This window comes from Vicugna pacos, chromosome 17 (genome assembly GCF_048564905.1).
Source record: "Vicugna pacos chromosome 17, VicPac4, whole genome shotgun sequence".
Lineage (NCBI taxonomy): Eukaryota > Metazoa > Chordata > Mammalia > Artiodactyla > Camelidae > Vicugna > Vicugna pacos.
In genome coordinates this window covers 30797131-30824313 of record NC_133003.1, presented here as the reverse complement: position 1 = coordinate 30824313, position 27183 = coordinate 30797131, and the positions used below count along the sequence as shown (strand labels likewise).

The 27183-nt window shown below is 41.6% G+C and overlaps 1 long non-coding RNA gene across 4 annotated transcripts; it reads right to left on the bottom strand.

The window, feature by feature from the left end:
- Positions 1–436: 436 nt before the first annotated feature.
- On the bottom strand, positions 437–26868 carry LOC140686583 (uncharacterized). Of its 4 annotated transcripts, none has more exons than XR_012060416.1 (5): positions 26714–26868; positions 23690–23798; positions 17741–17867; positions 9568–9711; positions 437–635 (listed from the first exon to the last, which is right to left on the bottom strand). It is a non-coding gene; the product is annotated as an uncharacterized lncRNA (long non-coding RNA). The 4 variants fall into 4 exon arrangements; XR_012060417.1 differs by having other exon boundaries at positions 9576–9711; XR_012060415.1 differs by lacking the exon at positions 9568–9711.
- Between the last annotated feature and the right edge of the window lie 315 nt (positions 26869–27183).

Here is a 27183-nt window from a genome sequence, read left to right as displayed (position 1 = left end):
ATTTCTAAATTGTGTTGTCTTTTTATGATTGATTGTAAATGTTCTTTGTATATCCTGGATTCATGTCCCTTATCTGATATATGATTTGCAAGTATTTTCTCCTTGGTGTCCTTTGAAGCACAATGGTCTGAATTTTTGATGAAGTCTAATGTACCTATTTTTTATTTTGTTGTTTATGCTTTTGGTGTTATACCTAAGAAGGCTTTGCCTAATGAGGTCATAAAGATTAACTTCTATATTTTCTTCTAAAACTTTTATAGTTATACCTCTTAAATTTAGTTCTTTGATCCATTTCAAGTCAAATTTTCTGCATGGTAGGGATTAAACCTCATTATTTTGTTTGTGAATATCCCAGAACCATTTGTTGCGAAGATCAATATTTTCCCCTTTGAATTGTCTTGGCACTCTTGTGGGAAATCAACTCACATTATATTTCTGGATTTTAAGTCTCTTTCATTAATTTACATATCTAGCCTTGTAGACATATACCACACTGTCTTGATTACTACAGTTTTGTGGTTAGTTTTGAAACTAGGAACTATGAGTCCTGCAATTCTGCTTTTCTTTTTTCCAAGTTGTTTTGTCCATTCTGGGTCCCTTGCATTTTCATATGAAAAGGATCTACTTGTCAATTTCTGCAAAACAAAACAAAACAAAAAAAGCCAGCTGAGATTTTGATATAGATTGCATTGACTCTGTTGATCAATTTAGAAAGTATTACTATCTTAACTATATTAAGTCTCCTAATACTTGAATATAGACTATCTTTCTATTTATTTCTTTTAAAAATTTCTTTCAAAAATGTTTTCTAGTTTTCAGAGTATATACTTTGCACTTCTTTTGTTAAGTTTATGCCTAATTGTTTTATTCTTTTTGATGCTACTGTGAATGGAATTGTTTTCTTAATTTTGGCTTTGAATTGTTCATTGCTAGTATCTGGAAATACCATTGATACTTATATACCGATCTTGTATCCTGCAACCTTGCTGAACTTGATCATGAGTTCTAATGGTTTTTTATCTAGTTACCACCCAGACAGCCCTGTGCTATCACACAGTCGCACAGGCTTTTAACATCCAGCCTGGAGGGCTAGTCCTAGATATTGGGCTGCAGGGCTTTGGGAGAGTTGCTGGCTGGGGATTAGGTTGGTTTATAATTTTTAAATATTTCAACATGCTGTGTGGTCTCCATTTGTACTCTTTCCCTGGGTCCCAAAAATAACAGGGAAGGACTTATTTTCTATCTATAACTCTACTGCTGCACCACCCTCACCACTGCACACTTGCCTCTAGTTTAATGTATAATATTCTGTTATTTAGATATTCATTTTCTTGGGTTAAGGCATTCCTTTAAGACTCCCCTTTATCAGGGAAAGACTGTTGAAATGACTCAGGATGTCTGACCACTTGTCAGGCACGGTGTAAAGTAAATGTGATTAAACTAAGAATATGTCTTTTTGGGGGGGTGGGGGGAGTTGCAGGGAATCATGATCACAGTAGCTGCAATGCCTCTCCCTCTTTAAATACAAGAAATAAAAGATAAACTCTGTTTCTTAACATCTTAATTCAGGAGAAAACTAGGCTTTTCTCCAAAATGATTTTTTTTCCTTATCCATTTTATTTTCTTCTTTTTATTATTTTTATGATGCATTAAATTGAACCATTTACTTGCAGTATGCTAGTTAAGACAATTTCCTTAGCATTATGCTGAATGATTTGGCAGGCTAGACATCCTAGAGCTAAATTGTAAAATCCCATTAAAACCTAGTCATATAAAAATAAAAGATGCTGCCTGGTGCACTCCGTGACACGCTATGGTGAGGTCTCATCACGTTACAATAACAAATGCCAAAAAGAAGCGACTACTGTGTAATAGAATATAATGAAGGGAGAGGAGTATATTAGTGGTGCAGCCAACTGCATTTAATTAAATCCCATGTCCAAATTAGTTCCTTGATTGGCATGTTAAAAGAAAACATGTTTACTATGTTAGTTCAAGTAGCACAGTTGTTGTTTTAGCAGACAGGCCTTTTAGCCTGTTGTTTTTTGTTTTGTTTTTTCTTTCCCTTTTGGTCTTCAAGTTTCTTTGCACCTCAAGCATGAAGTAGGTATTCCTGAGGTCTCTCATCTCTCAGGTGAAGACACAGACTCCCATGGGGAAGTATCTTGCCCAAGTCACCAGCTAGTAAAGAGCAGAGCTGGAATACAAACTTAGGTCGAGAAGATTCCAGGATCTGTGCTCTTCCTTCTGTGCCAAGAGTTGGCCACATATGGCCAGCTGTCTGGTTTTGTACAGTCCAAGAGCTAAGAATGGTTTTAATGGTTGAAAAAAAAGATTTTTTTAGAACAGTATTTCATGCCATGTGAGAGTTATATGAAATTCAAATTTCGCTGTCCACATACAGTGTTTTACTGGGACACAGCCATGTCCGTTTGTTTATCTGTTGTCCATAGCTGCTTTCACACCACCGTAGCAGAGCTGAGTAGCTGCAACAGAGATTATATGGCCGGCAAAGCCCAAAACACTATCTGGCCTTTTATAGAAAAAGTTTGCTTGTAATACCCCTTATACAGTAAATTAGAGATTCATCTGGAGGCTGGGGCCCAGGGGTTTGTGTATTTTTAATGAATCCCCAGTATCATTTTAAATACTTCTCAAAGCAGTTCTTACTACTGTTTTATATCATGATTGTTTGTGTATTTCCTCCCCTTTCCCATCAACTATTCAGGGCTAGGGTCATGCTGAAGTGTCTTTGAGTGAACAAATGAGGGTTCAGTTCCTGTGCTAAATCATTAGGCATATATTAATGAGTTTCTACTATATGTCAGGTACACCTCAGTGATAAAACAGAATACCTGCAGCCTGGGGAGATAAGTTAAAGGCCTGTGATAAAGGGACATTGTAAGAGGCCCACATTAATTAAAGAGAATAATACTTGCTATTCATTATGGTGACTCATAAGACCCTTCCAGTTTCAAAGATTAAATTATTTTGGTTCCATTGTAGTATTAGATGTATCTTGTAGATTTTAAGGATTTATACATTGGCAGTACAAAAGTAAGCTGTAATGTGTAGGTATCATTGGAATTTGGGGGCAGGGTGTTAGACAACAGGGTGTTAACTATATTTGGAATGGAATGGTGCACTGGTGTGAATCTTTAGGACTCATTTGTACAGCTGTTGTCTGGCCCTATTAGAAAGAAAACAGATGGATGTCATTATACCATAGATGCAACCAGATAGAGAGAACTCACTTTACCTTCAATAGGAAGGAGACTGAAGATCAATTTTAACCCTTAGTATCATTATGATATGTACAATGCTATGTTGAATAAACCAGTGGATTTTAAAGTGTCTTCTAAACTTTGATTTAATTATAGTTATCTAGGAACTATTTAAAGCTCCCTTTGTAAATATGCTGGGGTACCATTTTAAAATGGGAAAATTAATGTTCAGTTGTAATACTACCTCCATCCCTTGGTCATGGAAGGAGCAGCTGTTACCACACTGTCAAAGCAGGGTCAATTTTTGAGAGAAGCAAATACATTCCATGAAGAGTAGAAAGTAGAAAATGATAATGCCGTTAAGAAGACAAAACAAAACCCTTAAAAAAGAAAACTACTTTTCTGTAGATTTATGTATTTAATTATCTATGGCTATGTAATAAATTATGTAATCTTATCAGCTCAAAACAACAAATGCTTTTTAATCTCACAGTTTCTATGTGTCAGGAATCCAGGCATGGACTGAGTGGGTAACTGGCTCGGGGTCTCACAAGACTATATGGCCAGGACTGCAATCATCTCTAGACTCAACTGAGGCTGGAGAGTCTACTCCCAAGCTCACCCATGTAGTTGGTGGCAGGATCCAGTTCCTCATGGGGCACTGGACTGATGGCCTCAGTTCCTCACTGGCTGCTGGCCAGGGGCCACCTTCGGTTCCTTGCCACTTGAACCCTTTCATAGGGTTCCTGACAAAAGGGCAACTGCCTTCCATCAGAATAAGCAAGTGAAAGAGCAATAGAGGGCAGGACAGAAATCCAGGTTATTTTGTAACCTAATCTCAGAAGTGGCGTTCCACTACTTTCATTATATTCTTATTTATTAGAAGTGAGCCCTTATATCCAGCCTACCCTCAATGAGAGGGACTTACCCAAGGGCATGACTATCAGGAGGTGGTAAACCACAATTTAATTTTCTCTTATTACAAAAGTAATGCATGCATAAAAGTTCAACTGTTGAAAAATGCCATTCATTGATGAACTATGTATTGAGTCCCTACTGTGTGCCAGGCATGTGGGATACAATAATGTCCAAAGCAAGTAAGTTTCCCTGCCTTCCTGTAGCTGACATTCTGGAAGGACTGAAGCATTTAGAAACTTACTGCAGGGCGTGATACACAAGAAGGCTCTCGAAAGATGTTAGTTATTTTTATTCTTGCAGGGTAGACATCCTGTCACAGAAATAAAGCCAAACTGCCCAGCCTGTGGCAGTTCTAATCCTATTGTAGACAAATATGATTTGCTTAACCAGAGCAGAAATGGCCTTCCTTTCACTTATGCTTGAAAGAGGCAATTCATAATGGTTTGCAACTCTACACACTTGTAATGGACTTTCTCACATTTGTGTTTTTAAAGTGGCCTTTGCCAGAAAAAAATAAAAACCCTACAGGGTCCCACGGAAGTAGCTGTCCTAGTAGTTTTCCTGGAGTGCCCTGCTGACTACCGTATCCTTTTATATTACATGCATCAAGTTGCCCTAACATCTTCCAGCTCTGAGTTATTTTAATTGCTTTCTTTTCTAGATGCATCTTTTCAGTCTCTCAAGTGCTCTTTAAGAAATGGCTTCTTGAACTACAAACAAGATTTCAAATGTGTGCCTAGTTATGCCAGTATTCTGCTGTTGCTTTCTCTAATTAATATTCCGAATCTCAAAAAACTGTCTCAAGATTTTAATTGACTTTTGTCACCCCCATCTCATTCAAGGACTGTGCTGGCTATCCTTGTACATTACTAATAAACCATGCATACTGTGTCTTCCCCCCACCCCTGCCTGATATTTAGTTCTTTCTTGAACTTTGTTTTGAATGACAATTGAAGGATAATTTATTGTACTGGCCTTCTCACACTAGTATAGTCAGCTATAGTTTGCTAATCAGGAAAAAAAAAGTCAATCAAGACAGTTACTCACTTGTGAGAAAAGACATAGCTTATTTGTCCTGTACATAAATTCCTTCATGTAGTATAGAACTAACCCCCCACACCGTTGAGAGAAGTATACTAATAAATCGGAGTTATAAAATATTTAATATTTATTTTATTTTAAAATATTTAAAAAAATATTTTGGAAATGTTGATTTAGTCTCTCAGGTTTAGAAACGCATTTCCAAAATATAGTGAAAGGATAAGAATTTAGATGAATGCAGTATTTGTTCATCAAAATGGGTTCTTTGAAAGCATTCTTTAAAATATTTGGCTTAAGTTCTTCCACTCATCCGTTTTCATTGCTAACTTCATAGATTCTGCTGAATTAAACTTTACCCCAGACCCTTTCCCAGATGTTTCACATGGACTGCCACCAAGTTAACATCACTGATGGCAAATGGTAGTTGTCTGTCTAAAGACTGTTAGTCTTCTCTGTGGGTTGATCTACTCATAAGACTTCTAGGCATGGGACATCTACTTGTAGTAATGTTGACTTTTCCCTGTTCAAATGGAACTTTTTCTAATGTTCTTTTTAAGTTCATGTATCATCTGAAAGGAGAACACAGCCAACTTCTACTCAGATCACCTAGGTGCACGGAAACATGCATCATTTCACTAATGAATGAAAAGAAAACACATCACAAGAAGTCTAGCTCAGTAAAGAAGAACTACTGAGGTGTGCATACCTAAAACCTTTGGGATTATTTTCCCCCAATTATCAGAACACTGGAGTCTAAAGATTGCACAGTCACAAGAATAAATATTTGGTGTTTATTATCTTTCAAGCTAGGTGGTTACAGCCAGAGGAAGGTGGATGGATTTTAAGGAAATTGCCTGGATGCTTTAGGGGATGTCAGGCTGGTCTTTCTCCTACTCCAGGCACACACTGGGCCATCCATTAATGATACCTTCCTGTGGCTTCTGACATATTTACTATATTCTTGCCATTATCCTATACTTCGCTTAAGGATCCTTGACCCCATATCCAAGGCTGCTCTAAAATAAACATTCATCTGTGTGCCAGTCATCTATTTCTCTTCCATATCTGCTCCCTGCCTCCCCCTGCTCTACTCAGTGTTCCTGTAAATGACGTTTCCCCAGCTCCCTTGACATGTGGCTTCCAGCTTTTCCCTGTTCCTTCTGCTAAGTGTAACTAAAACCCCTAGAAATAATACAATACAATATAATATAATAATTATATAAATACAAATTACTTATATTATAAATATAACTAACATATATTTATACAATAATTATACTACTATACAAATATAAAGCATATATAAGAAGACTGTGAAAGGTGGAGAGAAGGCAGACTGGCTAGGGACCTCAGCATCCAAATAACAACATGGCAGTCAGTCCCCTGGGTTTTGTTTCTTGGTTTGTTTTGTCTCATACATGCCAGACTGGCTACTGAAGAAACCGGCAACCCAGAATGACCAATGGGTAAGGATAAAACGAGCCCCAGCAAAAGCCTGCTTTCTTTAACTAAAGGACTGGGAAAGGGTAACCTTGCAAGACAGAAACCTTTTAGAAAAAAGCCGCTGTACAGAAAAAATTGTTGCCCCACCCTTACTCCCACCTGCAAATATGGACTAGGGGGCCAAGCCCCATCCATGCCAGGTGACAACTGAGGTGCCAGGACAACAGAGTTGCAAAACATGCAAAACAAAAGTGACAGAGCTAAAACAGAAAAGGACAAACCCACCAGTACAGCTGAAAACTGATAGAGCAGCTAGACAGAAAATCAGCAAGGATGCAAAAGAACTCATCAGCACCCTCGACCAATAATCTCACTGACATTTACAGAACACTCCATCCAACAAGAGCAGAATATACATTCTTTTTGTGTGCCCATGGTGTATATACCTATGTAAACTATATGTTGGGCCATAAAGCAAACTTTAACAAATTTAAAAGAACTGAAACCAGAGTGTGTTCTTTGACCGCAAATGGACAAGAAAACCAGTATCAGAAAGATAACAGAAAAGTTTACCAACACTTGGGAACTAAACAACATACTTTTAAAATCCATGGGTTCAAGTGAAATAAACAGAACTTTGAACTGAATAAAATACTTCATATCAAATTTACGGGAAACAGCAAAAGCAATGCTGAGAGGAAGATATATAGCATTAATGCTTATATTAGAAAAGAGGAAAGTTTTCAGTTCACTAATCTAAGCTCTCACTTCCAGAGCCTACACTGAAAAGCACTCAATGAAGGGACTGTTGATAAAGGTCAGGGCCGGGTTAATGGGAACTAACAAGGGATGGTGAAGCACCCCAGGTTTAGCCGTGGTCCAGAATACTACCACCCTTTAGGCCTAAAGGCACAAGAAAAGAGAGTTTCAGCTGAAACCCAGTGAGAACTACAGCTCTAGGATAAGGTGGCCTGGAAAGTGGTCAGCATTCATTAGAAGAACGCAGCCAATACCAGCTTGCAGGAAGGCAGTCGGGAATAAATAGCCTGACTTCTCTCTCCTTCTGTCCTCTGGTCTCCTATGGTGCTGCCCATTGATTGAACCCAAAAGGAAGCCAGAGGGTAAGAAAAGCCTCCTAGAGCACAGAATAGGCTGGACAGTGATGGAGGGTGTGTCTGAAGGGACAAATGGAGAGTATTCAGCACAGTCTCTTTCAAGCTCATCCAATAACTTCAACTATAGGCCAAGTGTTTTCTAGAAAATTCTGTAGACTACTTTAACAAGAGAGCTATTTGTAATCATCAAACATGTAGGAATTTGAGCTGGAGCTACCTGAAAATAATTGCCTCACTTATTTTAATACCACCCTTCTCCTCACCCTATCTATAATCAACAGTCTATGAAGAACATATTGCTCAAGAACGGTAGACATTAGCTTCAGCCTGGAAATATCATAAGCAGACAAGTAGACACTAGACCCTTGGGTCTGCTTTTTTCTTGTTGGGTAACCTTGGGCAGGTTACTTAACCTCTTTGAGTTTCTGTTTACTCATCTACAAAATAGGTGTGACAATACCTACTTCCAAGAATGGTTGTGCAGCTAACAGAATTAATGAAAGATGCATGTGAAGGCACCTGGGAGGAACTCAATACATTTTGATTGAATTTGAATCACAAATTCTAAATTAGTGGCTTCAAAATTCATGAGATAAGGCCACAAGTTAGAATTAAGAGTGAATTTTTAAAAGAAAAGAAAATCTGTGTTTAGACTGTTAATGTCATCTATCACTCAATCAACAATTATGATAATATGATCAGCAAACTGTTCTCTATTGATGGATTTTCATCACGTTTTGATTACAAATGTGAAATCTTACCAAAATTCAGTTCGTATTAGGAATTCAGTGACTTTCTTAATTATCTGATAGACTGCCAGAAAAAAAAATTTAAAAAGCAAGTCCTTTGGGACTTACATCAAGAGTTTGTGCTTCACCCATTTAGTCAAAGATGAGCATTATTGGCGAGTATCAGCTAGAAGGAAGCCTGAGGTGCATCTTTTTGCAGCCCTTCTCAGACAGGTTGCTATGGTAATGCTGACAATCACAAATTCTTAATAGAGACCACTGAGAGCATGAGGAAAAAATAAATATTGCAGGTAGAGTTTTGATTTGGAAACATTTTAATTCCGGCGGTACTAGCCAGGTTTCCCTTTTCAGTTGCAAGCTCAGATTTGGTTACTAGAAACATTTATCAATTGTAGCAATCTTTGTTTCTATTAATTATCCTTTTATTGGCATATCTGTCAAGAACAAGGCAGCTGTACAATCTAATAGGCAGGTGTATTTTATACATGAGAATTACCCTGCTGAGTCAGAGCCATGCTCTTTGTAACTTGCCTATGACAGAAGGTCCTAGAATTATATCAACTGGTTTCCCTTCCAAAGCAATTTGAAGACACCCAAGGCTCTGCTACTACTAGATTTTTTTTAAAACAAAGGAATAAGATGTAAGGGAGCATCTATATTTGGACGGTCAATATTTCTAGCAGCAGAACGCTGCTCCTTGGCACGTATGTGTGTGCGTACTCATACAGTCTTACAAAGTCCATTATGCAGTTATAAGCACTGTGACAGTAGGAGTCTCATTCGTTCTGTTTGCACTCCCTCCCTAGTGCCTCAAACGGTGGCTGGCAAGCAGTACATGCAGTATAGTTTAGAGCAGGTTTCAGAAAAGCAACCTTTCCCTCTAAAGGACCAGTGGTAAGTATTTTAGGGTTTGTAGGCCGTGTGATCTCTGCCACAGCTACTCAACTCTGCTGCGGGAGCAAAAGCAGGCTTGGACGACATGTAGACCAGTGAGCATGGCTATTCCAATAAACCTTTATTTACAAAAACTGGTGAAGAACCGCATTTGGCCCATGCACTGTAGTTTACCTGCCACACCTGCCCACCTCTAGCTTGGAACATGGATTCTTCAGCTAGAGTGCCTGGGTGTTTATCCTGACACTGCCACTTATGAGCTGTGACCTTGTTATTCAGTTACTCATATGAGGAGTCATTAAGTTCTGTGTAGTTCAGTTTCTTCACCTGTGAAAGTGGGAGGGGTGGTAAGAATAGAATCCTTCTGCTGTTGTCAGGTTTTATGAGTGAGTATGTGTGAGGCTTTAGGATAAGGATTTGCCTTGTGTCAGTATTCATTATTATAACTGTTTGCTGAATCAACATTAGGTAAGTTGGTCTTTAAGAGTGAAAAACACAGGGATGCCTTTAAATGTGTAGCATTTTACTTTCTTTAACGATAGCGAGTGACAAGCTAGGGATCACCAAACGTGAAACTCTGGACTTTGGATAACAGTTAAAATTTTCTGTTGGTCCCAGCATCCTGTTTATTTTGTTCCGGTTGCACAGTATTAGAAAGTGCTTAATAAATGGTTTTAAACAGTGATGGTGCTGTTAATCATCTCATTGTGCAGTCTTAGGAGACTCTCCAAATAAGCAGAGAGAGCAAAGGAATTTTAAATATCAGGTTTACATACAAACACGAATTAATCTGGCTTCACAAATTAATACACTGGATGTAAATTTGGAATACGATATATTTGTGTGTGCATATTGGTTTTTTACATTTTACTTAAAATGTATGTATATGTATATTTATACTCACATACAAAATGCGAGTTATATGTGGATTCTTCTGATGCCTTATAAATGTACATGTGTGTATATACATACACACACACCTATGCATATGAAATGTGAATTAGTTATATGTAGGTTCTGTGGGTCCCTTCATGGAATCCCCATTCTATCTAACTGCTCCTATTGGAAGCTGGGATGTGGGGCAGGGGGTTATAGTTGTGATTTGCTCCCATGTCTCTCGCCCTCCTCTAATCTGTTCTCCATACAATAGCTTGAGTGATCTTATGCATCAACTGCTCTCTTGCCTTCATTGAGCATGCTTCCTTGGTTTCCCAGTGCGGGAGCATCCAATCCAAGCTCTTTACCTTGTCCTAAAAGGCCCTGTGTGATCTGGTTTCTGCTTAATTCTCAATTTACCTTGCATCTCTCTGTGCTTCAGCTCCCATCGCACGGGTGAAGTACCTGAGGTACTTCAGCTCGTCCAGCTTTTGCCTCCTTTGGTCCCTTGCCCTGTTTGTAGGCTCGTGGCCTGAACCTCTCTCTGGGTCCTACCAGGCTGGCTCCTCCTCAGCCTCAGGTCTGGTTAAGTGTCACCTGTTTGGAGATGACCCCCCCTATAATATAAGGCAGCACCCTCCCCTACAACATTTACTTCATCTCACCACCCTGTCTACTTTCTTCACAGCATTCATCATCATCTTTAGTTATCTTGCTGTTCCCTTAATTGTCATCTTTCTCCTCCTGCGGAATGGCAGCTTTGTGAGAGCAAAGACGTGAACATCTTGTTGACCTCAGCCCAGTTCAGTGCCTGGGACATGCTGTGTAGGTGTTTGTAGAACAGATGCCTCCAGGCAGGGCCTGATGCATTATTTACAGGACCCAGTGCACAATAAAAATGGAGGTCCCTTGTTCAGAAGTCATTAAGAATTTCAAGATGGAGACAGTAGAGCATTGAACCAAGTGCTGATCCCTTCTAAGCTGCACATCCAAGAAGCCAGCCCTGCTTCCAGACAAGTTACTCAATCTCTCTGGACTCAAAGTCCTCCTCTGTAAAATGGTAGAGACAGGAGTACCCTCTCATAGGGTGTTTGTGCACATTAAATGGGATCACACAAGCGCAGGGCATAGCCGAAAAGCCCTGCCTACAGTAACCTCTCATACACATCAGTGTTATAATTAATTATGAGCCTTGTCCATGTGAGACACAGCCCCCAAAGCTCCAATTTTCCAGCATTCCTCCTTTCTGAATAACCTCCCTAGCGACTCTTCCAAGTGACTAACCCAACTCTATCAAATGGGATGGGGATGTGGGTGTCACTTGCAAATTATTTTGACAACATTCAAGGTATGGACCGACAGCATATTTGGCTTGCTGAAAAGAATGTGTCAAACGGAGTTAGGCTGTTATGAAAACTCGTTTGACAATAGGTAAATCATGTCACTCTCGGAGCCCACCAGTGACACAGGAATGATAAATAGTATCTGCCACCCACCTTTCTGACAAGAGTGAGGCAAGAGCATGAATTGGATTAAGCAGCAGCCAGTCAAGCTCTCTGATTTTGATTTTCTTGGAGAGGGGATGCGCCTGCATCGCTTGCTGGAGTCTGTGCCTATTGTCAGACACCCTGTTTACTTAGTCTGTGTGGCTCTGGTTACTGTGCGCATTGTGTAACAAATCAATTGCACCTTGAATGGGAGCTGTTCACAGACTCTCACATTTTGATTTATTTTTGTGGTGCAGCCAGCGATTCAAGTTAGTTTAGAAATGCAGAGAGCAGAAGCAGCATGTCTTTTACATTTATATTGTGGTCTCCCTGGTGCTTTGGAACCGTGTGGACTGTGAGATGTGGGCTGACTCCTTGGGGGGAGCCTTAGTTCACTCGCTGGGGGGGAGCACCCTGCGTGGGGAAGGCCTGGGCGCTGTGATTTTATCAATGGTTTCTCTTTGCCAGTGGAGGTTAAAATGAAGCGGAAAAAATAACATCTGTGAAGCATGTATTATGTATACGACACTGCCTGGATTTTCACTTGCTCTGAGAGATTACACAGTATAGTGTTTAACAGTAATATGCTCTGATTTAGCAATTGTATTTCAGTAAAGCCGGAAAAAAGGGGGAAAAAAAAAGAGTATATGCTCTGGACCAGACAAGTAAATTAACCTCTCCAGATCTCAGTTTCCTCATCTGTGAAATGGAGTGGGTTGGCTGTTTTCTCTCTGTCCCTCCAAGTCTGCTCCCCACTCCTCCCCTGATTTCTGCTCCAGGAGATAAGCTGAGAGGATATCATCAGCAGACTATGGCACCCTGTGCTTCCCATTCAGGCCAGCCCACAGGGAGACCCTGCTACAGCTGGGACAAACAGGCATGAGGGTAGGGTGTTTATTTCCCAGGCTCTCTTGCTGTGAGGCTGACTTGGGTTAACTGTGCTCACAGGCGAACGTCATGGCTTCTGAGACCGTCTCTTTACAACTCACTCTCTCTTTCAGCTTCCGGTAACTCCTCGCTTTCTTTGTAGGCTCAGGGGTGGTGACAGCTCTGCTGCTCCCTTCCTTAGGTCCCGCACTCACCCTTGTAGTTTCCGACACCCAGCCTCTACCTTTGTAAGTAGCCTCTTTGCACCTAAGCCCTCCTCAAGGTGCTTTAACTTGAGTGTGCTGTTTGTTTTCTGTTAGGATCCTGACAGATGCATGGAGATAATCAGAATAGCTACCTCCTGTGGCTGGAGTTTATGTACATGGAGAGTTCCTAGGACAGTATCTAGCACGTGCCTAAGACCTGAGTCAAAAAACTTGCCTAAGATCACAAGGTGCGGTAAACATCTGGTGGTTGCTTCACCAGCGTCCATTCATCTTTCCCCATCTCTCCCATTTAAGGTTTCAACTGGGAACATCTAGGAGTCTGAGAAAGCCGATTCCACCTCTGGAATCAGCCTGTGACTTAAGCTAAGCCACTCAGCACACTTCACACTCCCGCTGCCCACGGCTCGTTTAGGTGTAGCCAGGTGACTTAACCTTGTCCAGAGTGTGGCTCTCTTTTCTTCTGCTGGAGATTCTGGTGCACAGATGCACTAGGGTGCCAGGTATTGGGTGTGGCTGCAGTTGGAGCATTTCGTCACTGACCTTGTTTCAGAATGCTACTGGACTGTAATGGTAATAATAGACCCACTTCTATTGGTTTTTATTGTTGCTTTAATGGTCTCTACAGCTAACATGTCTCCTATTGTCTGCACCTTGGGTGGACCACCCCGTGCTCCCTGCCCTTAGTGAGCCACCATCTGCACACAGTACAGATGCTGTGTGCTCCGTAAGGCTGCGGTGGAAAACTAGTCTGAGGGTGAAGCTACAGAGAGCAGAGGAGAGCCCAGCTAGCAGCAGAAACAAAACTGAAACCCTTCTCAAACCACACTCCAAGTCTTTCCTGTCACTGGACTTTTTTCAATTGTGCCAACCAATAATTTTCTTATTGTTGTGATTTTTCTGTAAACTGAAGGCATTCTTACTAATATGCCCTGATTGCATTTGGACTGGAAACCAGGTCTTTCTGGCTCTGAAACCTGACAGTATTTTCACCTGCTCATTTTCTACATCCTTCAACTTTTATAGATCAAACCACACATGATTTTCCTTCAGGTAAGGCTTTTCATGATTCACTTTATTATGTGAGTTTCACGGTGGAGGCCAAGCCTGAGCTGCGATCTCATTTGGTTCTCTTACTGACTTTAGGCAAGTCCTTCTCCTTCAAAATCTCTGCTTTTCCATCTGTAAGAGGAGGAGTTTGGGCAGGATGTGTCCTTTCCGGTTCTAATGTTCAGTAACTATCTGCACGTGTGATGAAAACCAGTCTCTGAGTCGGTACAGCCTGTTTGGTCAGAGGCTAATGCAGGGTTGTGCCAATTAATAATAAAAATGAAACAACCCTGCTCATTAGTATAGAGTCATGGGCCATTTTTTCCACCTTACATTAATTTTCCCTAATTCAAGCTTCCTGAAATAGCTATGCTCCACATTTTGGCAACGTAGTACACTCTCTCGGGTGTTCCCGAATCACCTCACACGTGAAAGTCTCATCCCTCTGGCAAAATGTTACGCAGCTTGCAGGCAAGATCCACTGTAATGGCTTCAAGTGCTGCTCCCTCTGATTTCCATCCCAGACCTGTCATCTCCATGTCCCACAGGCACCTCCAAAGCAACTTGTGTACAGTGGAACCTATTTTTTCTCTCCCGTTTCTGTCCTTCCTCTTCTGTTGCTCACCTTAGTGACAGCACCAGCATTTGCCTAGTTAGCCAAACCAGAAAGCAGGGACTCTTTTCTCACGCCTACTCAGTCTTGTCAACTTGATCTCATTTAATGCTTCTTTAAACCTTATGTTAGTTTTCTAGGGTGGCCATAATGAATTACCACAAACTGGGTGGCTCAGCCGGCAGAAATTTATTGTTTATTCTCTCACATTTCAGGAATCCAAAAGTCCTAAGTCAAGATGTCAGCAGGGTTGGTTCCTTCTGGAAGCTCTGAGGGAGAAGTGTTCCGTGATTCTCTCCTAGTTTCTGGTGGGCCAACAATCTTCGATGTTCTTTGGCTTCGTGCTGCATTAGTCCAACCTCTGTTTCCACCTTCACATCACCTTCTCCTTTTATGTCTCTTACAAGGACACTCTTACTGGATTTAGTGCCCACTCTCATCCACTGTGATCTCACCTTGATACTTACTTTACTTGTGTCTGCAAAGACCCTATCTCCCCCAGAAAGACACATTCTGAGGTTCTGGGTGGACATGAATTTCAGGTAGAGGGGAGCCCACTAATTGACCTACTTCAGACTTTTTCATTCCATTGTCATGTTCTAAGCTTTGGCCCTTCCTACAACAGCCTTCTAATGGTAAACTTTCTGTCTCCAGCTTTGTTTTCTCCTCACGCCCCAATCCACCCTTTACTTAATCTTCAGGACTTTCTGAAATGCCTGTCTTTTTAGTTTCTAGCTCCGATGCTTAAACTTTTTCAGGCCCCTCCCTCCCAATGCTAGAGGAATAGTCTTTAAGCTGTGGCTGGGGCCTTCTAGGCTCTTTATAACTTTCTGAATGTACATGGATGACTATCTACCCAGCATCCCTTCCCCCCTCTTCCCTAGGGACAGAGCCCTCAAAGTTTGGGGCAACAATAGGCCCAGCTCTCTTTACCAGCCTCTCCAGCAGTTGTGTTTTTGTTGGGGACTGTGGCATAGTTCTGGCCAATAAGAAGTACATTGCAAGATGGGACTTCTAGCAAAGGTAGGCAGATTTGACTGGTACATAGGTTTTGCCCTCAGCCTTCATTCTCTTCCTGCTTGCTATTGGGTGTGGCTGCAGTTGGAGCATTCAGAACAGATGCTGAAGGGGGAGTAGCCACCCTGTGACCATGAGGGTCAAGAGTACCCTAAGGATGCCAAGCCTAGTGATAGAAGGGCCCTGAGTCCCTGGTGGCACCTTCATGCTCCTGTACCACCCCCAAACTGCTGACCCTGGGAGTCACTGTTGTATTAGAAAAAGTAAAACGTTTAAATGTTGGTCAAAGGGCACAAAGCTTCAGATATACAAGATAAATGAGTTCTGGGGATCTAATGTGCAATAGGGTGACTATAGTTAACAATACTGTATTGTATACTTGAAATTTGCTGGTACATCTTAATGGTTCTCACCAAAAACAAAAAATAAAAACAAGGTAACTATGAAAGATAAGGGATGTGTTATTTCACTTGACTGCGGTAAACATTTCACAATATGTGCATGTATTAAAACATCACGTTGTACACCTTAAATATAAACTATTTCTACTTGTCAATTGTACCTCAATAAAGCTAAAAAAGGGAAAAATTAAATAAAGAGAAAAATAGAACCTTTTATTTATGATACTCTTTGGGCAGATGTTACTCACAGTCAGATATAGTTCCTTACTGAATTTGAGACAGCTGTCTACCTCATACACCTCCAGTTTCATCTCCTATTGTTCCCAACTTCGTATCCTAAGTTCTGGCCGTGCCCCTGCACCATAAATGCACCGTGTTCTGTTGTTCACCACTTGGCCTTTGTAGATGATGTACCGTCAACCCTACGATACTACCCTTTCTCTCTTAGGCCTGGCCAACTTCTGCTTACCTTTCAGATTTAAGTGCCACTTCTGGATGGGAGTTTTCTAAACCTTCTAGGCGAGGCTTCACATTGTTATCACTCCATAGGTGTCTACAACCTAGTTCTTTATTGTATCGTATTGTGATAAACTATTTGCCTGTCTTTTCCCCAAGTTTCTAAGGAGAGGGATCAGGCCTTTCTTTCTATGCCCAGTGCCTTGCACAACGTTAGGTACGTAGTAGATATTAAATAAACTCTATATGAGTGCAAGATGGATGGATCTTGTGTGAAACAGTATCAAGCACAAAGGAGGTGTTAAAGAAACTGTATTGAGTTAGATATACATGGGCCACATTTCAACCTTAGTAATGCATATGATTATGAAAACCATATGTAATCAAAGCTTGATCTGAGGCTTCAAAGCAGATTAGTCTTTTGTTATTCAACATTTATCAACTGAGTGCTATACATTTTTAGAAGGCTGGGTCCTCCTCTTATTCACATTCGCATCCTAACATATTGTCTGGTAGCTGAAAAGTGCGTAATAATATTTATCTCCTCTGTTAAAATGGGCAAAGGTACAATTAAGTGCGACGAGTTTTCAGAGGAAGGAGAGACTTGAGAAAAGAATCACAGAAGTGGCACTGGAGCTGAGTGAATATGGGTGGTGGGGGCTGGGACTCTAGCACCAGCACCAGCACCAGCAGGGGCAAAGGTATGATGATGGAAAGACAAAAAGAGTGGTGTCTAGTCCTGCTAATGAGAGATAGAGAGATAAAACTGAAAATGTGGGATGAGTCAGATCCTGGAAATCTTAGAATAACAAACCATCTGGTGCTCTGCCAGTCTTGTCACCTGTAGCGAAGGTTACTGCTTGCCTTCCCTTCCTTTTAGTAACAGAACACTGGGCACATTTCACTCCCTCCTTTGCAGCTAGGCATGCCTGTGTGAATAAGTTCTGGCCAATGAGAAATAAACAGAAGAGTCACGTGGGACTCCAGGAGGTCTACTGGAAAGGATGAGTGTACCCTTCCTTGCTGGAATGAAAATATTCATGCAGAGATCAAATAGCCATGTGAGACCAGGAGGGTGGGGCTGCCCTCCAGGCATCTCCTCAAGGATGAATGGGAGGAGCCTAGACCTGCATGACATCATGGAGCTGCTAGATCAGTCCTCAGATGACCTCCTACTATGTGAGAATTCTGTGTAACAAAGAAGCAGGCTCATTTTCCTTTAAGCCAGTGTTACTTGAGGGGTTCCTGTTTCACATTGCTGAACATAATCTTAATTGATAACTTGCCCAAGTTCAGTGTTGAAGAGTGCTGGGGAACTAGGATGAATTTTCCATGGAGTTAACTGTTACTCCTGGACACACTCACCATGCCTCTCTGTCTTCTCTTTTCAGAGCTATGATGACATGTTCATCTTCTTGAGGGTCCTTTCTTCCTAAGCCTAGCCATGGAATGGCATCAAGGGTCCTCAGCCCTCCTCACCCTTTTGCTGCCCCTGAAAATAAGCACATTATCCCTTTCTATTATAAGGACGTTTATAGATAATTACTATGGTGAAATCGGCCAGGAAGTAACAAGCAGGGGAGTTATGAGTGGTCCTATACCATTTTCATAGCTGCACTTCCTCTTTATAGTCCTGGTTTCATTGGAAGTTATCAGGAAATGTATTAGTTATTTACTGCTGCATAACAAATCACCCTAAAACCTATCAGCTTAAAACAGTAAATGTTTATTACTTCAGAGTTTCTGTGGGTTAGGAATACAGGCATGGATTAGCCGGGTGCTTCTGACCCATAGAAACTGTGAAATAGTAAAGTTTATTATTAGAGGTTGCCTATTACAGGGAAATTCACTTATCTTCCTGCTCCATTCTTTAATTCTTGGAGGTAGGATCTCTAGACATTCTCACCTCCTAAGAAGGTCTCTTTTCTGAGCCGGTGAACCCAATTGTATATTCATTCATTTAAGAAGTACTCATTGAACACTAATGTTCTAGAGACTGGGGATGATTGGTCAGTATAATAGATGTGGTCATTACCTTAAAGCCCAGGGAGATAACCTTGGGCACAACAGTATATGGGAACTCATATTTCCCCACTGGATATGAACAACTTGACATAATTGCATATTTCGTCTCTGTACCTCCAGCCTCAGTCATCCATCTCCTCCAACTTGCCTTTAAGGGTCTCCAGGACTCAATGACTGATCAGGAACTTTTCTTCCATCCAGAACATCTTCCATCAGAAATGAACTGAATAGGGTTGGTAGGAAGGAGATTTTCTGAGGCTTGCATTCATCCCATCTTTACCCTTTACTAGTTAAATGCTGTTATGTACTCCATTTCTCTAAACCTCATTTTACTTATCAGTGAAATGGAGTCAAAATTAGTGTCTGCTCTTTGGTTGCTGTGAGGATTAAATGAGAAAATATATGCAAAGAGTCTGGAACATGGTAGACACTCAAAGGATATTAGTGTTTCTGAATCTTTGTTATTAATTTTACTACTATTATCCATTTGGAAGTAGGAATCAGCATAGGAAAGGAATGCTTCCCCAGATAATCCAGTCCATCAAACCGTATTTGATCTACCTCAAATCCTCTTGCCACAAGCAAGACTGGGTATAAATAAATTAACTAATGAAGAAAAAAGGCTATGTATTTTGACTCAGTATAACTGTAATCCTTTTTGCAATTGGAAAATAATCTTTCGGTAAATAGAGAAGGTGGAACATGTTCAGGATAATAGCGTTCAGTCAAAATGGTCAAATATTTAGCATGCCTGATACCAACGATAGTCAACGTTCAGAGCTCTCAGAGTATGCCCTCCCCTTGTGGCATGCATTCTGGCTTCTAAATGCATGCCCAGCCTTTCCAGTGCTTCCTGCTTTAAATGTGTTCTGAGTTTTTTTACACAAGCGCACATGCCAGGAATGATGAACAGCAGTTTTAGGAACACATCGTAGAAATGTCAATTTCCAGATGGATTTGTTTTGCTACAAAGTTAGTTAACACTTGATTCATGAAATAGCGGGTGGAGAGGAGGTGCAGAATGAGTACTTAGACCCAAATAAGGTAAGACCTGCCAAGGGATGGATGGCCAAAAAGAACCAAGAAAACTGAAGCAAATATTCAAATTATCTTCTTTAGATAACTCATCAAAGCTACGGAGAGGAAGGGAAAGGCAAAACCAAAAAATACGCAAGCCAGGATGTAAACATTAACCCTTTTTAACATTAAAGCTGTAAAATAAAGCTGTGAATTGGTTCTCTGAGATGGCCTGTTTTGTTTCCAAATGGCTAAATGTGTGCAGTAAAAGAAAAACCTTAAATCTATTAAATAGTCTCCTTCCCTTCCCTTCCCCTTTTTTGGCTTTCTCTTCTTTTTTAAACAGTAACATCTCTTGGAAAAGGCATGACCCAAGAATCCAGGAAGGCATTAGAGGGTAGCCTTACCTACCAGACTCTTTCTGGACTGAGAAAGACTCTAATTTAAACCCTGAAAACATGGTTGTGTAGTTGCTCCTTCCAGTTACTTGTAGGCTGACTTTCCCTATGAGATACTCAGTAAGAAAGGTTGAAACAGTGACTGGGTGATGCCTCGGAGTCAGCCTGGGCTGTTGGACTTTGTGCTAATGCCATCTCTGCCTGCAACTGGACATGTGCTATTGGAGAGATGGTGGCTGCTGTTTCATCTTCTTCATCTGCAAAACACATGCCTCTTTGGGTGTCTGTGATGAATATGGCATTCATTCATTCATTCACGCTGCAGGTGTTTACTGAGCTTCTGCTATGTGCCAGCCCTGATCCCAACATTGAACTTAGAGAGATGACAGAAATAAAGCTCCTGCTCTCATGGAGCTTATAGTCCGGTGGGGGGGACAATCAACACAAAAAATAAATGTCTATGCAGTGTAAGAATTTCTTTAGGATAAATAGCTAGGAGCAGAATTAATTGCTGTCACCTACTGAACTTGACTAAATCACTCTTTGTAACATATGCACCTGTCTACCCCACCCCCCGCCCCGGCCCCTAGCAAATTAGGATACCTAGATCCCTAACAACCTCTAGCACTATCTAATTTGTGATTTTTCTAAGCACATAGATTTATTTGATTTCCCCCACTAATTAGTTATAATTTTGAGCATCTTTTTGTATCTTAGTAGTATTTCCTCTACTGTGAATTGTCTATTCATATCCTTTGCCCTTTTTTTTTTTCTATGGGAATTGACATTAGGAGTTGTTACTATTGATTTGAAGGAATTCCTTTTGTATTTTAGACCTGTGCTATCCAGCATGGGAACTAGTAGCCACATGTGACTTTTGAGCACTTAAAATGTGGCTGGTCTGAATTTAGATTATAGTAGTCCCCCCTTATCCATGAGAGAGTACGTTCCAAGACCTTCAGTGGATGCCAGAAACTTTGAATAGTACCAAACCCTGTACATATTATGTTTTTCCCTATACGTACATATCCATGATAGTTTAAGTTATAAATTAGGCACAGTAAGAGATTAATAACAATAAAATAGAACACATATCAATATACTGTAATAAAAGTTATGTGAATGTTTTCTCTCAAAATGCCTTATTGCACTACACTTGTCTTTTTTCTTCTTGTGATGATGTGAGATGATAAAAAGCCTACATGATGAGACAGTGAGGCAAATGACATGGGTGTTGTGACATAGCATTAAGCTGTTACTGATACTATGTCAGAAGGAGGACCAAATGTTTTGGGTGATCCCAGGTCACTGGGCCTTGATGATGTCCACGGTTGGATGTCAGGAGCAGACAGTGTCAACGGCTGGGGACCCAAGGTGGGACAGAGTGGGAATGGCAGATTTCATCACACCTCTCAGAATGGTGCACAATTTAAAACTTACGAATTGCATATTTTTTGGAATTGTCCACTTCATATTTTGGGACAATGGTTGACTGGAGGTAAATAACTGCAGAAAGCAAAACCGTGGATGAGGGATGACTACTGTATGATGTAAATATAAAATACATGTGGGAATTTGTAGACTTAGTATAGGAAAAGAATGTACGTTATTTCAACAAAAACTTGAACAAGAATTACATGTTGAAAAGATTGATATAAATAAAAACATTAAAATTATTTTAATCTGTTTCTGTTGCTTTTCTAATTCTGTTTTAATCACATTTATCAGTGATTTTGCCCTATGGTTGTTGCTTTTGAAATTTTGTTAAATACATCTTCCATGCCTAGGACACAAAGATATTTTCCTACATTTACTTTTATTATGTTAGCTTACACATCCTTCATATGTGGTGTCTCATAAGGATTCAGTTTTATTTTTCTCCATTTGATGAGCCAGTTTTTCTAATACCATTTACTAAGAGTCTATGTTTCCCTCATTGATTTGTGGCATTCCCCATTGTTGTACGTTATTGTATATTAAGTTCTTCTATACACAATTCAATTTAATTAGTTGAAAACATTGAAATACTGGGAGATTTCATGTTAAGAGTTTAGATTTTTCAGTTTCTCTCGAAAAAATTGGAAGACCTGGCAGCACTGTGCTTGCTTGCCCCCATGGCAGCCAGCAGCTGGCCCTAAGCAATGGCTCTTCCTTCAGAGGGGCAGAAGTCTCATCTTCCCACAGTCTCCAACAATTCCCAGTGTCTCTTGACACTGAAGCTATGGATCAGCTGTCATTTATCATGATATGCGCATTGCTGTTTTTCTTATAGTAGAGTTAAGAGGAAATGGAAATTACCTTGGGGTGAGGGTATAGCTCAAGTGGTAGAGCACATGCTTAGTACATACAAGGTCCTGGGTTCAATCCCCAGAACCACCTCTAAAAATAAATAAATAAACCTAATTACCACTCCCTGCCAAAGAAAAAGAAATTACTTTGCCCTCCTATGTCTCTCAATAATGGGGAAAAGAGAGTGAGTAAGACTACTGGATCTTTCTATTTCCTTCCTAATTCCATAGATAATTGAGTTTGCCTCTTTATCTAGACTAATATTTTTGACACTATATAAATATCCTTTGCAATGAAATTTTAAGTGAATGCAATGAAATTTTAAGTGAACCCCACTGGAACTCTTCCAATGGAAGTGGGCTGGCCAACTTCATAGGTGTGTGAGTTGTGAGGTGGTGCAGGGTCTGCCACACTCAAAAGGTTTACATGTCTAGTGTCACCATCCCAAAATTCTTAATAATTTTACTTTTGAACTTATGTTTTGTAAGTGAAGCCCAAGAGGACAACGGAGTGCACACATGAGCAGAGGAGACAGCTGAGATATACAGTCCTCGGTTTCTTGCCATTCATTTGCACGTAGCGTCAGACGATGCCCCACGAGCATAGAGTTCTTGCGGACCCGGGGTGCATGGGAGTTCAGCAAGACTCAAAGCCATCACAAGGTAAGTGAGTTACATCTATGACTAAGTAGAGGGTGAGGCCATATTTTTCATTCAAACCAGAGCTAGCTCCTAACACAGAAAGAAGGTAATAGCATTCTAAGAAACACAAATGACCAAGGAGCCCTAACATGTCCTTTCTTACTCTTGCTACTCCTCTGTATAAGCCAAGCACTTATGCTGAAAATGATAGGAAAAAAAAAAAAGAAAGAAAGGGAAAGATGAAGCAATCCATAGTGCTTTTTTAAGTAGTCCTTCCTTAGTCATCTGTAAGCCAAGGTAGAGAGTGTTGGTAGAATATGTGCACATCAGGAAGTAAAATAAAAAACAGTTGAGTTCGTTTTGTGCTGCTATTCCATTGTTCTTATGAGAATAAAATACATATGCATGGATAAGCTACAAAATATGAATTGCATAATTTCAGTGATTTTGCACAAATGCTCTTATATTTGCACTTAAAACTGCATTGTACAATAGAAAGGTAAATGGTACAAGTCATGCTAATAATTTAAATTTAAAATTTTTTCTTTACATAAAGTAACACTAAAAAGGAAATAAAAAACACTATGACAAATCAAAAGAGAAACCAAAGAAGAAAGGAAAGAGTTTTGTATTTTAATAATGCTGGGAGGAAAACTTTTCCTCTACCCTATTAGCTCCAGTGCTTGGAGGCCTGCAAGTTAAACTGACAAAAGATAGGTTAGCTAGAGAAAAGAGAGATTTTATTCACATACATACACAAGAGTTTACAGAAAACTGACTTGAGGAAATGGCTAGAATTTGATGTGTATGCACCATCTGAACAAGGGAAAGGGGTTAGGATTTCAAGGGACAGTAAATGGTGGGCCAGGATGGAGAAACATACAGGGGAAAATAATCGAAGGTTAAGGTTTGTTTTAGTAAAGCCTATTTATGCAATTTCTCACCTCTGCGCCAACTGCTCCCATCTGGTGGCGGGAGTGTCTCTCTTTGCCCCTGGTACAGGAAGCCTCCCTGAGAGGGGGATTTATGGCAGCTGAGTTCTTTTGGAAGACTCTGTTTTATGTAGAAAAAGGAGAACACAAATGAAACTTCTTCCTGCATCTGCTGATTCTCAAATGTCTTCAGCTCAAAATTACATTTAGGCTACAGTGGTATATTCCGGGTTTCTTCAAATAACCTGCACTTTCCTTCTTTTTGGATAAGGAAGGGAGTTCTCATTTTCATTTTGCACTGAACCCCAAACTATGTAGCTGGCCATGGAAGTGGGGCTGGAGGAGACTAGTCCAGAATCTTACCTAGTAAGCCTATCTCTGTCAGATGCCCATGAGGCCTCTTGGAATCCTAGGCCTCTACTGATCAATAAAGTGGTTGGGATTTCCTTGGTTGGATGGCTGACTTTCTTTGGTATTTAGTTTGTTTTCGTTTGTTTTTTAAGAGCAAGAACTGAAGGTTCTATAAGGAACTTGTTTGACTACAGGGCCATATGTTGTACAACTCTAGGGGTATTTACATGGACTGCAGCATAAATGGTGCCCCTAAAAGGTTGTGCACCACAGTGGCCCTGCATATTTACTGCTACAGCAAGGCTGCAAAAAGGAAAGTGTTGGAAATTTGGTGAGAGAAATCAGTATTGGATATTTTACTTTCAGTTCTCTTCCTCCTCCACGGACTAGCTCCAACACCACATCCTTCAGTTCCACCCCCGATTCCCATTTCCACTGCAACTTGTCAATGGCAAAGCCCTTTAACAATTCCCAGGAAATGAAAATAGAATCTGGGTAATAAAATAAAGCCTAACCTTTTTGCTTTCTTTCTTTTCCTTTGTGCTTAGTCTAGTTTCACTTGCTCATAGGGTGCCAAGTACAGAGGACTTGCACCCAGCACTTCAGACCAGAGCTCCTCGAGTGAAAAGGCTGCACCTGATGCTTGCTGTACTGTGTGCATCAGTGCTATGCAGGGCACTTCAATTCAAGATGGCGATGGTGGAACACGTGCAGAGATGCCGCAGCCAGCATTTGGATCTGGAGTGCCATGAACAGTATAATTGTGCCCATCCCATAAAAACTTCACCCTTCTCTCCACTGACAAGAACCCTATAAAGCAGCCCTGTTGACAGCCTTTTGGGGAAAGCATGTACTCTAGAGCTTGATCTTGCACTTCTCCATTCTTTGATCAAAGAATAAAATTTTCCTTTGTTTCTCAACTGAAATAGGACTTATTCTATTGGTTAGAATGACACTGGGCAGAAGGACCCTTGTTGGGGCCTGACTCAAAGTGGTCAGTAACAAATTTTGGCTACCCAGATAGGTTGGACCATGGCTTTTTTTTTTTTTTTTTTTTGCCTGTATCTATCCTTTAGGCTCTTGGCTTACCCTGAGCTCCAGTGGGAGTGAAAGGGAGCAAAACCCTTTGAGCACCACCCACCAACCCAAGCCTCTTGCTTATAGAAAAGCTGAAGTCTCCCAGGCCTCCCTGAGTCACAGAGCAGCAGGCTCAAGCAGTCAATTAGGACAAGCCTGCAGGCACTGGGGGATGGCAATGCCTCTGAACACCTATCTCAGCAATTAACTGAGATTATTCCTTCATTTCTCTTTAAGACTTCCATGGCTGTACGGAATCTTTGGAGATCTTTTTTTTTTTTTAAATAGACGCTGGGTCCACTAGATTGCAAGCATTCTGATTAAAAGCAACTTTCCTTTTTGTTACCAAGGCTGTTGTCTCCAGGATCACACCTTCAACGCTCCCTCAAACAGAAACCAGTTACTTTTATCTAAGTCTCAGGAGGCAGAGAAGAAACAAGAACTGGTTAGAACCCATCCAGTACAAGATGCTGGAGGATCTGACTTCCAGTGGACCTTGAGCCTCATTATACTCTCACTGTAATGTATTAGCATGCTAAATGACACACCCACCAGTTGACAATTGCCATGACAACAACCAGAAATGCCCCTACAAGGACTGAAAAACTTAACAAGGACTGATTGGCTCCATCACACCAGAAGGAGGACATGATGGCAGAGGCCTCTCATAAAAGTCCACGTGGCCCAACCCAGGCCGGAGCTGTCCCTACCGCCCATCTTGGCTGATAGTTCCCCACTCAAGTACCTCTTACTGGCTGAAGTGCTTTTCTTCCCTTTCCCCTTCTGAGCAATAAAACGGCTGTTCACTTGTCCCTCTGCCTCTGCTGTGTGAATCATTTCACAGCCAGCGGCAAGAACCCACACTCTGGTGGGCTTCCTAATTTAGAGGTCCCTCCATCTGCTGACAGGAGAGCAGTGGAGGCTTTGGGAGTTTTCCTCGGGGACTGACTGCTTCTTGTACACTCTGACATGGTAGAAGCAGCAGCCTTTGGCCAAATTCAGAACAACTCTGCCCAGCAACCTGGTACCTGGTGTGGTGCTCACACAGCATAGCCCCGAGTCACCTGGACTGCAGCCCCTTGAGGATCATACCCTGGCATCGTTAGGGATCAGAGATTAAAGCTCACGCATGTTTGCTCGCTGCTTCTGGCTGGCCTTGCCATGGTACCAGACGCCTGGGGATGATGAGGGCCTGTGGACGTGAGGGAGCCACGGCAGTCTTGTCCCCTGTCTTGACAGGACTGCTGCCCTGTACAAGGGCTGTACCAGGGCTTCTACCCTCCTCGCCGACGTCCACGGGTCAGCAGTAGCATTCTCCATAGTCACTTTCAGGTTGGTAAAGGGGAATGGCCAGCCCCGCAAGCCGGGAGGCGAGACTGAGAAAAGCCCAGAAAATAAGGACCACCTGACTAAACAGAACAAGGACGACTGAGCTGAATTCAGGAAAAGGCACTGCGGAGGCCGAAGTGCAAAGAAAGGTCCCAAGGGAGGTACCTGACCTGTGACGACCTGTTCCAGTCAGCGCTCGTTTCTCTGAAGTGGGCTGGGGGGCCCTGTGAGCTGCTTGCAAGACCAGGAAACACCCACCACCCGACCTCTCCTCCCCACCTGTTTGTGAGGTGAAATTTGCGTGACTCTTTATCCACGGAGGTTCCACGGGCTGTCCTCCCGTATCAGCACGGGATACCAGCTGCCCCGGTGAGCTGGTGAGGGGTGGGAATCTCTCCAGCAGGGCGCTGCTCACGAGGCTGCAGTGCAAGATGGCGGCGGCCGGCTGGGCGTGTGCAGGGACGCTGCGCGGGCTCCGCGACCTGGGGCGTGAGCCGCGGGGCTGCGCCTGCCCAGTGAGGGCTCCGCCCCTCCCCGCCCCCGGGCCGGAACTCTGTAAAGCCGCCCCGCCCACAGGCCATCGGGAGCGCTTGTCCTCGGGAGCTCCAGCTCTCTCCTCTCCAATCCTTGATCAGAGACTAAAACTCTCCTCTGCTTCTGAACTGAACTCGGTCTATGTCTACTGGTTCCAGTGACAAATGGCAGGAGGATCCTTGTTGGGGCACAACTCAAAATGATTGGTATCAAAA